Raw genomic sequence first — 12,692 nt, forward strand, 5'->3', positions numbered from 1 at the left:
CCTGGGTAGTGTAGTCTTGAAGGAGTTTGTAGGGCCGATGTACCCCCCTCGCTCGGCGGCCGCGGATGAGGCTTGCGGCGGCTGAGGGGAGGTATGGGAGGAAGATGCCCCCCGCCGAAAACTGCAGCAACACAGGTTTAAGCCCCAAAGAAAGTGATGCCCCCCGCTCCGCCGGGGCTGGACTGCTTTTCAAGCGCCTCCTGGCGCGAGATGTCAATGGGTGGCGTGTCGCGCCACTATGGCGCCTGGGTAGTGTAGTCTTGAAGGAGTTTGTAGGGCCGATGTACCCCCCTCGCTCGGCGGCCGCAGATGAGGCTTGCGGCGGCTGAGGGGAGGTATGGGAGGAAGATGCCCCCGCTGAAAACTGCAGCAACACAGGTTATAGCCCCAAAGACAGTGATGCCCCCCGCTCCGCCGGGGCTGGACTGCTTTTCAAGTGCCTCCTGGCGCGAGATGTCAATGGGCGGCGTGTCGGGCCGCTATGGCGCCTGGGTAGTGTAGTCTTGAAGGAGTTTGTAGGGCCGATGTACCCCCCCTCGCTCGGCGGCCGCGGATGAGGCTTGCGGCGGCTGAGGGAAGGTATGGGAGGAAGATGCCCCCCGCCGAAAACTGCAGCAACACAGGTTTAAGCCCCAAAGAAAGTGATGCCCCCCGCTCCGCCGGGGCTGAACTGCTTTTCAAGCGCCTCCTGGCGCGAGATGTCAATGGGTGGCGTGTCGCGCCACTATGGCGCCTGGGTAGTGTAGTCTTGAAGGAGTTTGTAGGGCCGATGTACCCCCCTCGCTCGGCGGCCGCGGATGAGGCTTGCGGCGGCTGAGGGGAGGTATGGGAGGAAGATGCCCCCGCCGAAAACTGCAGCAACACAGGTTTAAGCCCCAAAGACAGTGATGCCCCCCGCTCCGCCGGGGCTGGACTGCTTTTCAAGCGCCTCCTGGCGCGAGATGTCAATGGGCGGCGTGTCGCGCCGCTATGGCGCCTGGGTAGTGTAGTCTTGAAGCCGTTTGTAGGGTCGATGTACCCCCCTCGCTCGGCGGCCGCGGTTGAGGCTTGCGGCGGCTGAGGGAAGGCATGGGAGGAAGATGCCCCCCGCCGAAAACTGCAGCAACACAGGTTTAAGCCCCAAAGAAAGTGATGCCCCCGCTCCGCCGGGGCTGGACTGCTTTTCATGCGCCTCCTGGCGCGAGATGTCAATGGGCGGCGTGTCGCGCCGCTATGGTGCCTGGGTAGTGTAGTCTTGAAGGAGTTTGTAGGGCCGATGTACCCCCCCTCGCTCGGCGGCCGCGGATGAGGCTTGCGGCGGCTGAGGGGAGGTATGGGAGGAAGATGCCCCCCGCCGAAAACTGCAGCAACACAGGTTTAAGCCCCAAAGAAAGTGATGCCCCCGCTCCGCCGGGGCTGGACTGCTTTTCAAGCGCCTCCTGGCGCGAGATGTCAATGGGCGGCGTGTCGCGCCGCTGTGGCGCCTGGGTAGTGTAGTCTTGAAGGAGTTTGTAGGGCCGATGTACCCCCCCTCGCTCGGCGGCCGCGGATGAGGCTCGCGGCGGCTGAGGGGAGGTATGGGAGGAAGATGCCCCCCGCCGAAAACTGCAGCAACACAGGTTTAAGCCCCAAAGAAAGTGATGCCAGTTGCTGTCAATTGGCCTGAAATGGAACCAGGCAGGAATATGGTCACAGGTGTGCCTTTTCCTCAGGTGATGAAGAATTATAACCAAGCCATTACCTATTTGAAAGGGAACATTTCTCCTAAAGAAATAGATTGGGTACAAATTGAAAGGATAACTCAGGAATTTAAGGAAGCAGTTTATGCTTACTATGTAAGGTTATTTCAGGCATTCAAGCAATATCGTGGAATGGAGAACGTTTCCAAAACAAATATGGGACATTTTGTTTATCGGGTTGTGTATGTACTGAGACCTGAGTTTAGCCGCATGATCCAACAGCACTTGATTTGGTAAAGTAAGCCTGTAGATGAAATCCCCTGTTATGCAAAATATACAATTTGAATAAAGAATTTTATTCAGATACAGAATCCCATGCAAATCAGAATTTGTCTCAGCAATACTCTTTGAGACAAATTGATTATGCAGATTTAGACTTGTCACAATGATGGAGCCTGAGAGGGGAGGAGGAAAGCATGCTTGGCACATCCTTAGGAGTAGTCCAGAGTGGTCAATATGTGGACAGCAAGGTAAATGGGACTCCTATCTCATTTTTTGTTGATACTGGTGCTACCAGCTCCACTGTAAGAAAAGAAGAAATTCCAAACCTACCCCTCTCAGGAGAAAGAATCCAAGTTGTGGGAGTTACAAATTGACAAATGTCAAACCTGTAAACGAAATCTGTACCTGTGAAAATAGGTTCTTTTAAGGAATCGCACAACTTTGTTCTGTGCGATTCAAGTCCAGTAAACTTACTAGAAAAAACATGTCGTGCAAACTCAATTGCTCAATTTATTGTACTCTAAAGGGAAGTGAGTTTCACACAAATGTTGAAGACTTTGTATTTAAATTGGCTAAACAGAATGCAGAGATCTAAGGATTGTTCCCCATGTTAACCAGAGATGACCTGCCTCCAGGACTGAAAGACACTGTATTTCCAGAAATATGGGACTTTACAGGGAAAGATATGGGTCTGATCAAAGGTGTGGCCCCACTTAAAATTACTGTGAAGCCTAATGCTGAATTCCCATGAATCCTGCAATACACTATATGTCCAGAAATCATTGCAGGGATTTTTCCTCTGATCAATTTGATGATTGAGAAGGGAATCCTGAAAGAGTTAATGGGAAGTCCATGAACTCTCCTATTATGGATTTGCAGAAACCCAATGGTAAATACCAGTTTGTGCAGAATTTGCACAAATGTAATCAGATTGTTGACCCATGGTGTCCCGCGGTACAGAATCCAGCAGTGATTTTATTCCAGATTCCATGTGAAGATGAGTGGTTTTCTGTCAGTGATTTGTGTCAAGCCTTCTTTCCCATACCGTTGCATGAGGACAGTCAGTATCTTTTTGCTTTATGCTTCGGCAGCGGTGTTTTGGGCATGGTGCCGGTTACACAAGGGTATATAGAAAGCCCCTCAATATTGAATCAGATTTTAAAGAAAAATGTTTAATCTTTCGATATGCCTAATCAATCTATTCTCATACAGTACATTGACAACTTGTTGGCAATGGAGTCCCAATTTTTCTTCAGAGATTGACACACAAAGACGTGTCAGACCCGATACCTTGGTATGATGATTACATGTGCTCTTTTACGGAACTCCGAGAGAGTCTTTGTGGGCTCCACCTTTGGGAATGCCCAATTATAACAAGAGCTTTACTCTGGTTTGCAGTGAGTGTGGGGGCTGCACATTATCAGTACTATCTCAGATGCATGGTACTGCACGCTGACCTATAGACTATTTTTCAGCAACTCTTGACCCTGTGGCCTCCGCATTGCCTGGATATTTGAAATCTTTGGCTTAAACAAGTGTGAGTTTGGAGCAGAGTGAGAGCATTATGTTGGGATATATTCTTAGGGTTTATGTGCCACACTCAGTTGAGGTCTTGCTTACTCATATTTGAACACAACATCTCACAAAACAGCAACCTTAGAAGGTATAAGCAGATAATCTTGGGAGCTGAGAATGTGACTTTTTTGCGATGCACAATTTTGAATCCTGCAACTTTGATGCCCCTTCATGGAAATGATATGGTGATAGGTGAGGCTGATCATGATTTCCAGGTTGTGCCAGTTTTTAAATGCAAAGTCACGCTTAGCTTTGGCAAGTGTAGCTTTGTATCTGTTGCATTCTATGGTCCGTGACTGCTAGTTGTAGTGCTCCCTTTGCTAATTTGCATTCGCTGTTGGACCATTTGTTATTTATTGTACTAGAGGGCCTACTGCCAGAGCTATATTTAGTAAAAACTATTTGAAGGGCTTCGTAGAAATCCTTGTGCACTGATAGTATGGGAATTAATACAGAAGAGTGTGCAGAGTCAAAACTACTGCTCAAGCCAGACAGAAAATGTGTGAATAGCTCATATATCCTAGAATATCAGTCCTGATCTGATAAGAATTTGGGCCAGGCGACTCTTCTGCGATTGTTAGTTAGGAGAGGCTCTTCTACTCTAGAAATACAACTGGGTGGATTCCTGTCCAAGGCAGTGCCCATCATTTTGAACAGGAAAGGTTTGTGACCGCTGTCAAACCTCTGGGCAATTGTCAGAATATAATTGATAACGTTGGTACTGGCAGCACGTTTTAAAGTGGCCTGCCTGTTTAAGCCAGGTGTGGTCCTCCCGTTGCATGCTATCAAGCTCCTTCCTGTGACCAATGAAGCAATCTTCAGGGAAACAGACGTTACACGACTACAACAATTACCAGCTGCCAAACAAGGTATGCTCCACGTCTCGTCCTCCCTCCTCAAGTTAGGTGCTTAGCAGTGGAGAGGGCTCAAAGGAAGCGTTGAAGTCCACCCCCAACTTTGATTTTAGAGTTGGTTTGATAAGTTCCTACCAGGTCGTCTAACAATTATAGTACTGGAGATTCGTTGCTGTAAGGTTCGGAACAAGCATAGACATTGAACAGGGTCAAATTTAGGCCCGTCGGAATAGCAAGCTGGATCTCCAGAAAATCTTGAGGTTTTATTGTTAGTTGCTTATACTTACAGGCTAGAGTATTTCTCACAAAGATGATCTGCCCCCCCGCTTGCTCTGCCCATTGTTTAAGGTGCATTAGCTTCCACACTATATGTGGTATTGTAGTGTAGTTCCTTTATTCCCAATATGCTCTGCGCATTGGAATAATATATCCTGTAGTTTAGACGTAGGACTGAGGTCGACTAGGTCTCTACCGAATCTATTAGACTTAATTGTGAGTGCCAGCTAGCTCAGAGGTCACTAGAAACTTTCTCGAATTCATAAGAAGGGATTAGTTTCTGACAACCGCATAAACATGACAACTTTGTTTCCCAAGAATAAGAAATCAATCTCTAGAGTCGCGGAAACAATAGATAACTATTTTACTCAGTCAATCATGCATGCTTCGTTTCACCAGAGGTGCTGAGAAAATAGAGAGACGGGCGTTTTCAATAAAAAGTATTTATTGAACAGTCTTCTTTCTCGAGCATAAGAAATGTACTGCTACAATTGTAATACTGGTTATAAAGTACAAGGCATATGATACGATACGTATTATAAAGTAGTACTGTAAAAGCATGATATGGTTTCTAAGCCATACAAATACATAAAATACATAAAATACATACAGTGATAAAATAATGACTAAAAGTACTCAACTGGTGCTTCTAAAATACGCTACCCCGGTGTACCTAACCTAAGTCTAGTACAAGGGAAGAAGTAAGTGAGGTGTAGCCTAAGTTTAGTATTCTTTGCAATGAATCTATTCCAATAATTCTCTTAAGGGTCTAATCAGGTCCGTACCTTGATTTTAGAATGAAGGAGGTCTTGTATCTCTCTCTCAGGACTCGATTTCCCAGCAACCCGCAAGGGTAGCCTGGAAACACTGGAGATGGATTTCTCGGCAGGAGAAAAGACAGCGTCTCTCAGTGCGTCAGCTGGAGGGTCGGCTTCCTTCAGCACTTGATGCTGCAGGGCGTCGGGCAAGTAGTTAGTCGATCTGCTCCAAACCACTGTGTGTTTGTCTGGGCTAATGTAGGGATATTTATACCTTGAAGGTGCCGAGTTTGAGGTATGATTGGACATAATAACGTCATCAAAGACTCAGTTCTTTGAAAACTCCATGATTTCCTATATAAATTAGTACTCTGGCAAGGGGAAGTCCTTAGCTGCTGAAGTCCGGTTTTTCTAGGAAATTGTTGTTGATTCTCGGAACTTAGTGGAAGTAGCCATGCCATATTTGGGCTGCATAGGCTCAGTCTAAATATGGTAATGATTAAGCATGGGCGGATTTTGCGGATTGGCAATCCGCGAACTTGCGTATTTACGGATTCGCAATCCGCGAAGATCCGCGAACTCTAGCGGACTTGCGGATTTTTCCGTTTTTTGTGTTGGCGCGTGTTCGCGCCGATTTTGGGACAAGTTCGCAATTGCGAACTTACTTTTCGGCTTGCAACGGCCGCGACTATGTTGTTTCTACGTCTGGTTTATCATCACAGGTTCACAGCACCCTCTGTTTCACCACTGCCACCCTCTGGGACACCCATGCCACCCTCTAGTACATCCTCACAGGCACCTATTAGGTTTATTTATTACTGTAGATTATGGTGGTTGAAAAAAGCTAGCACACCTGCCCTTCTTCAACTGCCATCAATTAATTTGTGTTTCATTAATGTGTCAGTAATTTTGAAAGTTCCAGTCTGGCTGGCACCTGCTTCCTTCCTTATCTGTAATTTGCTTTTTGTTGCAGTGAAATTTTTTTTTTACAGGACCTTTATGGTGCTATTCTATGAGCCTGCTGTTTGGGTCATAGCAGGGTCATAGAATTGTTGCAAACTCTGGAGGGGCCCATCAGGAAGCACTACCTTGAATGTTACTAATGTTAAGTTTGAACTTTTGCACCTGCTCATTGCTTTCATTTTAGCTAAAATCGTTTTTTTTGCAATTTCGCGCGTTATTTGGGGCGCGAATCCGTGCGAGATCGATTTCGGAAGCCGCGAATACGTGCGAATACAAAATTGTTTTTGTTGCGACGTGTATGTTCGCGTGATCTTGCGCGTGTTCGCGAGGCGCTTCTAGCTATTCGTTTGCCAAGTTACCCTATCGGTCGTACACGGGCGCGGCCATCTTGTTGGCGTGACGTAATTCCGTTTCCGCCCGCTATGTGTAATCTCGCAAAGTGTGCTGCTCGCGAGTACAAGTTCGCGCGTACTCGCAAGGAAAATCTCGCGCGAACTTACCCACGCGGTCGTGAACGGGCGCGGCCATCTTGTTTCTCATTCATTGCTATGGTTCTGGGCATGCTTTCTCTATCCTCTCTCAATCTCTGCCATCCTTTGCTTGTTTGAAGTTTTTTTGATCTAATTTTACTTATTATCTAACCCTCTATTTTTCTAGCTCTATATTTTTGTGTTTTCTGCAGCTTTTAGTTACTTTTAAACTACTTTTTTAAACTCTTTTATTTTCTTCTTCACTATTCTATTTCTTCTTTATCATTTAAGTTTATTTCTGCCCAGACCATGGTAAAGGGAGCCGGGAAGCACCCTGAGAAGGGGAAGGGTCCCGCACCCCGTGCCCGGCTCCCGTGCGGGCGTTTAAGGGGGGAGCAAGTGGTCCCGAGGGAGATCTTTAGCGCGGAGGAAGTGGCGGCACTGATCTTCCATGTCCAGCGCCGCCTCCCCAAGACGATCCTGGGAGGCGGCAAGATCGCGACCGGCTATGGCATCCGGGAGCGCCGCCAGCGGTGGGAGAAGGTGTGCCGGGCCATGTACAAGATCTCTGGGGTCCGGCGCACATATAACCAGGCCACCCACCGCTGGACCGATGTCATGGACCGGGAGCGGGACTTGCTGGACGCGCTCGGCGTAGAGGTCCCCGGGCTTGGTGAGTAGTAGTAGTAGTACATTTACTACTCTGTTTTATCCTGCTCTGTTATTTGCAAATCTTTGTTCTTTACCAAGAGCAATAATGCTGCCGATTACATTGAGGTAAATTATATTTCAAAATCTTCTATGCATTTCATTTTCAGGTGCACTGCTCTCCTTCTCAGTAGCCTTGCTTGCTACTATGCTTCTTTGTTTTGTATGTTGTGTTCAGAAGCATTTCATTGGCCTGAGAAATTATGTATCAGTGTACTGTAAAGAAAAGAACTGCGTAATGCTAGACAGTAAGGGTCATATTTTCAATTACCGGCGCATCCCTGCAAAGTAGCAGGGATGCGGCAGTAATTGTGTGCCATGCCACCACCACCCATTGGCCCAAAACGTCACAGAAGCCTTACGCATCTGTGCCGTAAAGGCAGCGCATTGCTGGAGTTGCGTGCCAACGATGGCGCAGCTCCAGCAATGCTCTGGGGTACCCTATCTCCCCAATGCTGCATCAAGCCGTACGTCGGCTTCAAGCGCGCAGGGTTTGAGTCATGCATCATTGTCATAAAAATGACTGATTGACATCTTGTAGATTTCCCTCAGCCACTTTTAGGATTCGTTCCTGCGCAGGTACGCCCTCCCTTGCGCCGGAACGCCCCCTGATGGCGCAGGGCTTTACAACGTGATGCATCGCCCATATGCCCATATGTGTTTTTTTTTTTAATATATACGCCGCACCAACACCATGGCGAGTCTTTTGTTCTGCCGCTGCGTCAGAAAAGGCACGCAACAATGGAGGAAAATCAGTCGCAACTTCCGCAAGGGACTTATAAATCAGCCCCAACAGACTGAAGTCCAGTGTCCTTCCTTTAGACAGTCACATGGCTATCAGAAGAAATAGTGGCGGTGGTGGCGGGTGGATTGATAGTTTGAGTATTCACTGATCTGCAAGCAGGATGGACTTTGTCTGTCACGTGTTGTGCACTACTGCCTGCAGTGCCAGGCCTAGGCAAACCTCTTTAGTAGTCTGTTTATTGAGTTACATAGGAACTTTCTAAGTCAACGTTCCGCAAATCAGGCAATACGAATAACGTAGTATACCACATGAGATAGATCCCGTGGAATAGTTGTCTATCTATTTGCTATTTTTCCAAAATATGTTGTTATTGTTCTTTTGAAATGTTTGATTTGGTTGAAAAATCTCATCCATGTTTTATGGTTTTTCTTTCTTTCATGTTGTACATCAGCTCCCCCCAAGGGCAAGAGGACACAGGAGGAGGGTGCTGAGGATGCAGGCCAGGATCGGGCAGGCGAGGGCTCCTTTGCTGGCCCCAGTAAGTTTACATTTTACTAAACAGTACCTATTTTTTCCTAGCGTTCCTCATTCGATTTTTTCTAAATCGTCTTTGATCTTCTTGTAGACTGGATATAAATTCTTATCCTGCCTCGAATATGATGACTCCCTGTGGTATTACTAGACTATTCTTATTAGTCTGTCTGTGTAGCTAACTAAGATTGGACATTTGGCAATTCCATTGGACTCCCATTATATTCAGCAATACCTCTATGCACTGTCTCCTTACTGACTAGATAGTGTGGCAGAGTCATTCAGCTCCCGAAGTCACCGATTATAGATCCCCAATGATCTCTAGATTATCGTACGCAGGACAAGAGAGTAGTACGGAGTCACAGCACAGTCAAGAAGTGTCAGAGGCACTCATGCTTGCAAAAATTCCAAAACCTTTAGCTCATCCACTCTAGTCTAGAGGAACAAAAACCACAGAGTCTATTTAAGTGTAAAAGCTTTATTAAAAGTAAACACATTTATTGAAATCTACTTTGTCATAAAACTATTTAACTGTAAACGGAAAAGTGGTTAGTGCTGACGATTAATTGGACACATTTCTTGTGGTCGAGCCGAACTCTCACCTACTTTGAACTTGATCCTGGTCGTGTTCTTAGGACTCAGGAGTCAAGCTTCTGTCTGTTAGGAGAAAAAGTGGTGCGTGTTAAAAATCAAAAGCAAGCATTCATCAGTTGTGCATAAAAGTGCAGCAAGACAACAGCCTTCCCTGGAAAATGGGACATTTTTACTATGGAGTAGACAGTCACAAATTATTACATTGTATTCTGTTTTTTTAACATTTCTCCTAGACCAAATATTATATAGTAGTGAGTGGTGTATTCTAACTTTCTTAAATGTACTTTGTAGGTGTAACATCTGGTGACGGGGCCAGCGCGGAGGTGGCTGATGTGTTGGACTTGGACTCGGAGGCCTCTGGGGAGGATGCGGCGGTAGAAGAGCTGGTGGCCGTTCCTGTGGGGGATCAAACGGTGGTGGCGGAAACAGGTAAGCTATATATTCCTTACTTATTGAGATTGAAGACTGCATAGTGTGCTTTCTGCACGGGTGTATTACAATTACAAATCAACCAGGTAGTAGCCTCCTCGAAATGTACTTCGACTTAGCTGTGAAGTTTTTGGTGAGAAGAATCCCAATAAGTTCTTAGACGAACGTGATGGATGGGATGAACGAAAAGCGAAAGAAGGGTGTAAGTAAGTGGGACGCGAACTTGTATGATGGCTGGCAAAGAAGAACGATATGTGTTTGCTTGGACCCAGAGGTGGCTGGGAAGGAAAGAATATGGTATGGTGCATGGCTGGGTCAATGATGAAGCAAGGATGGGTGGAAGGACAGCAGCCTGGGTGGGTGAAACAGAAACTGTATGTGTGCGTATACTTTGAATGAATGGATGCCTGGAGCATGGTATTCTCTGACTCTTACATAGCAAATGTGTATCTAGAGAGAGTAGATGGTCGCCAGGTGAAGTAAGTGTTACCTTGAAGAGCATGTACCACCGCACCCGCACGTCCGTCCCAGTGCAGGGAAGGCAAGGAAAAGAAATTGTAAATGTGTCCAATACTTCCATGAATAGTAGCAGTACTTTGTATTGCGTTTGCATTCACAGCATATATCTGGTTATTACGGTGGACACTCCGTACCTCTCTTAATAACTTTAGTTTACTTGTAGTACGTCATTCATGTGTGGGTGTATCACTGTGTTCACTCAATATTAAGCAAAGCACCTAAAGTCATCTCATCTGTCATTAAATACGTCCCATGTGAAGTGATAGATAATCAAATTAGTTAGCTTCTTCAGTTTCCTTTTCTAGTACTCATTTGCACTGTAGGGTGAAAGGTAAATTAATTAAGCAGTAGCCCTTGTAACAGAGTATTCTCAGTGCCACCCGTAATAGAAAAGTAATAGCTTCACCACCTGCATGTACTGGACCGGTACAGTAACGCAAGTCTGTCTCCATCATCATGGTGTGCAACTTTTTTTCTCGGGTGCAACTTCACTGTGCTGTGTCCATGTCATTCTGCCGGCTTGCATAAGATAACGTACCCATTTCCCTAAACAAGAGAGAAGAAGAAGAATAAGACTGGTGTACTGTCATAGTCGACTGTAATGGAAGTCCATAGTGGTCGTAGAATTAGTTCATTAAACTACCACTACTGTTAGAGCAAGGATGCAGAAGTGGGAGGGTTACATAGATACTGTCCTCAATAGTTATGTACTGTGCTTTCAATTTGCTACTTGTACTCTGTGACCCAACTTTCGGCTCAATCACTTTGTGTTATTAATAAGGAGCATTGGTTACAGACTATGTCTTTCTTTCTTCATATAGTTGCTCCTTCTTCCAAATCAACAACAAGGAGGGAGCAGGCTAGATTGGCCCGGCAACGGAGGCTGGAGGCCACAGTCGCCGAGTATCGGCGGCTGGTGGCCCTGGAGGAGGAGGAGGACACGCAGTCGAGCGGGGCAACATCTTCGACTGCATCCTCCTCCGTGACTAAACCAGCGGGACCGAGCCGGGCTAAGAAAGCCGACCGCCACCGCCAAGCACCGGAAACACCAGCTGCCCCCCACAGGAGCTGCAAGGAACGCCAACACCGCCTACGAGTCCGCATGTCCAACCTGGAGCAGGAGGTCCTGAGGTATAAGACCTTGGTTAAGGGCCTCCGCTCCGAGCTTGCCACCCTCCGCAAGGAGTATGATGCCCATGCCGCATCATGCACCAGCACCAGCACCCTCCAGTAGTGGAGTGTCCCTTGCCCTTTTTTTATAGACTTTTGGGGGGTGGGATTTGGGAGTTGGGATCGTTTTGGGACGTTTCAGAGACAATCGTTGGGGTTAGGGTGGGTGAGGGAGATTATTTTGTTAGGGATAAATAAATATATTTTTCAACTACTTTATCTGACCATACCTGTTTTTTACTGCTTTTCAGTCTGGTGGGTGGGGGGCGGGGGTGTAACAGTAACTTTGTTTTCCTGAACAGTCGTAGGACTTTAGTAGTACAACCGTCAAACTCTTGTCTACTCCGAAATAATACTCCATTATACTACCTCCCACCAAACGCTTATCTTACCTGTAATTTGTGTTAGAAATTAGGGCTAGGCCCAGGGCTGGCTCCAGGTGAAATGGGGATTAACGTTGTCATTCCTGGGCGGGTGACATTTCCTCATTGCGGTGTTACTAGTGGTGTGACACAGTGGCAGTTGCATGCCTATGGAAAAAAAGAAAACGAAACCTTGTTTGTACTCCTTACTGTAGCATTACAACGGTTACGGTACGATCGAGAAAATAGCAGGTGACAGTACACTAGAACAGTGCCATAATGTAGCCTAACAAATGGTAAAGTATTGCAAGTATAACTAGTACTTGCGTTGAATTTATTTGACATTGGCTACTACTACTAGAAGATATAGTACTGAAGCTGAGTAAGTCTAGAAGATATCCTCGTATTCCTTCACCAGCCTGTTGCTGCTATCACCTTATCCTCCCCAGCAAGTGTGTGGAATTATTGATGTCATTTTAGTCAGACATCAAGCAAAACAACACAGCCCGGGGGAAGAGGGTTAGGGTTTGTAAAATGGATGGGAATGGGGGTTTCTTTTTGGGTAGGTTTTGTTGAGAGAAGAAAAAAAAAGCAGAGCATGGACAAACAATAATTGAAGATACAGAGTTTACAGACAATCTTTGGTTACAAAGTAAAGGTAAGCACATGCAGTCACACTCATAGAATAAAAGACAACAATGGATACTGTATCTGTATTGCGTATGTTGTTGGAGTTGTCCTGTTGAAATTGGTAAGTAAGTTGCATGCAGCAAACAATTCCTCTTATTGGCGGCACTC

Source organism: Lissotriton helveticus, chromosome 5_1 (assembly GCF_964261635.1).
Source record: "Lissotriton helveticus chromosome 5_1, aLisHel1.1, whole genome shotgun sequence".
Taxonomy (NCBI): domain Eukaryota; kingdom Metazoa; phylum Chordata; class Amphibia; order Caudata; family Salamandridae; genus Lissotriton; species Lissotriton helveticus.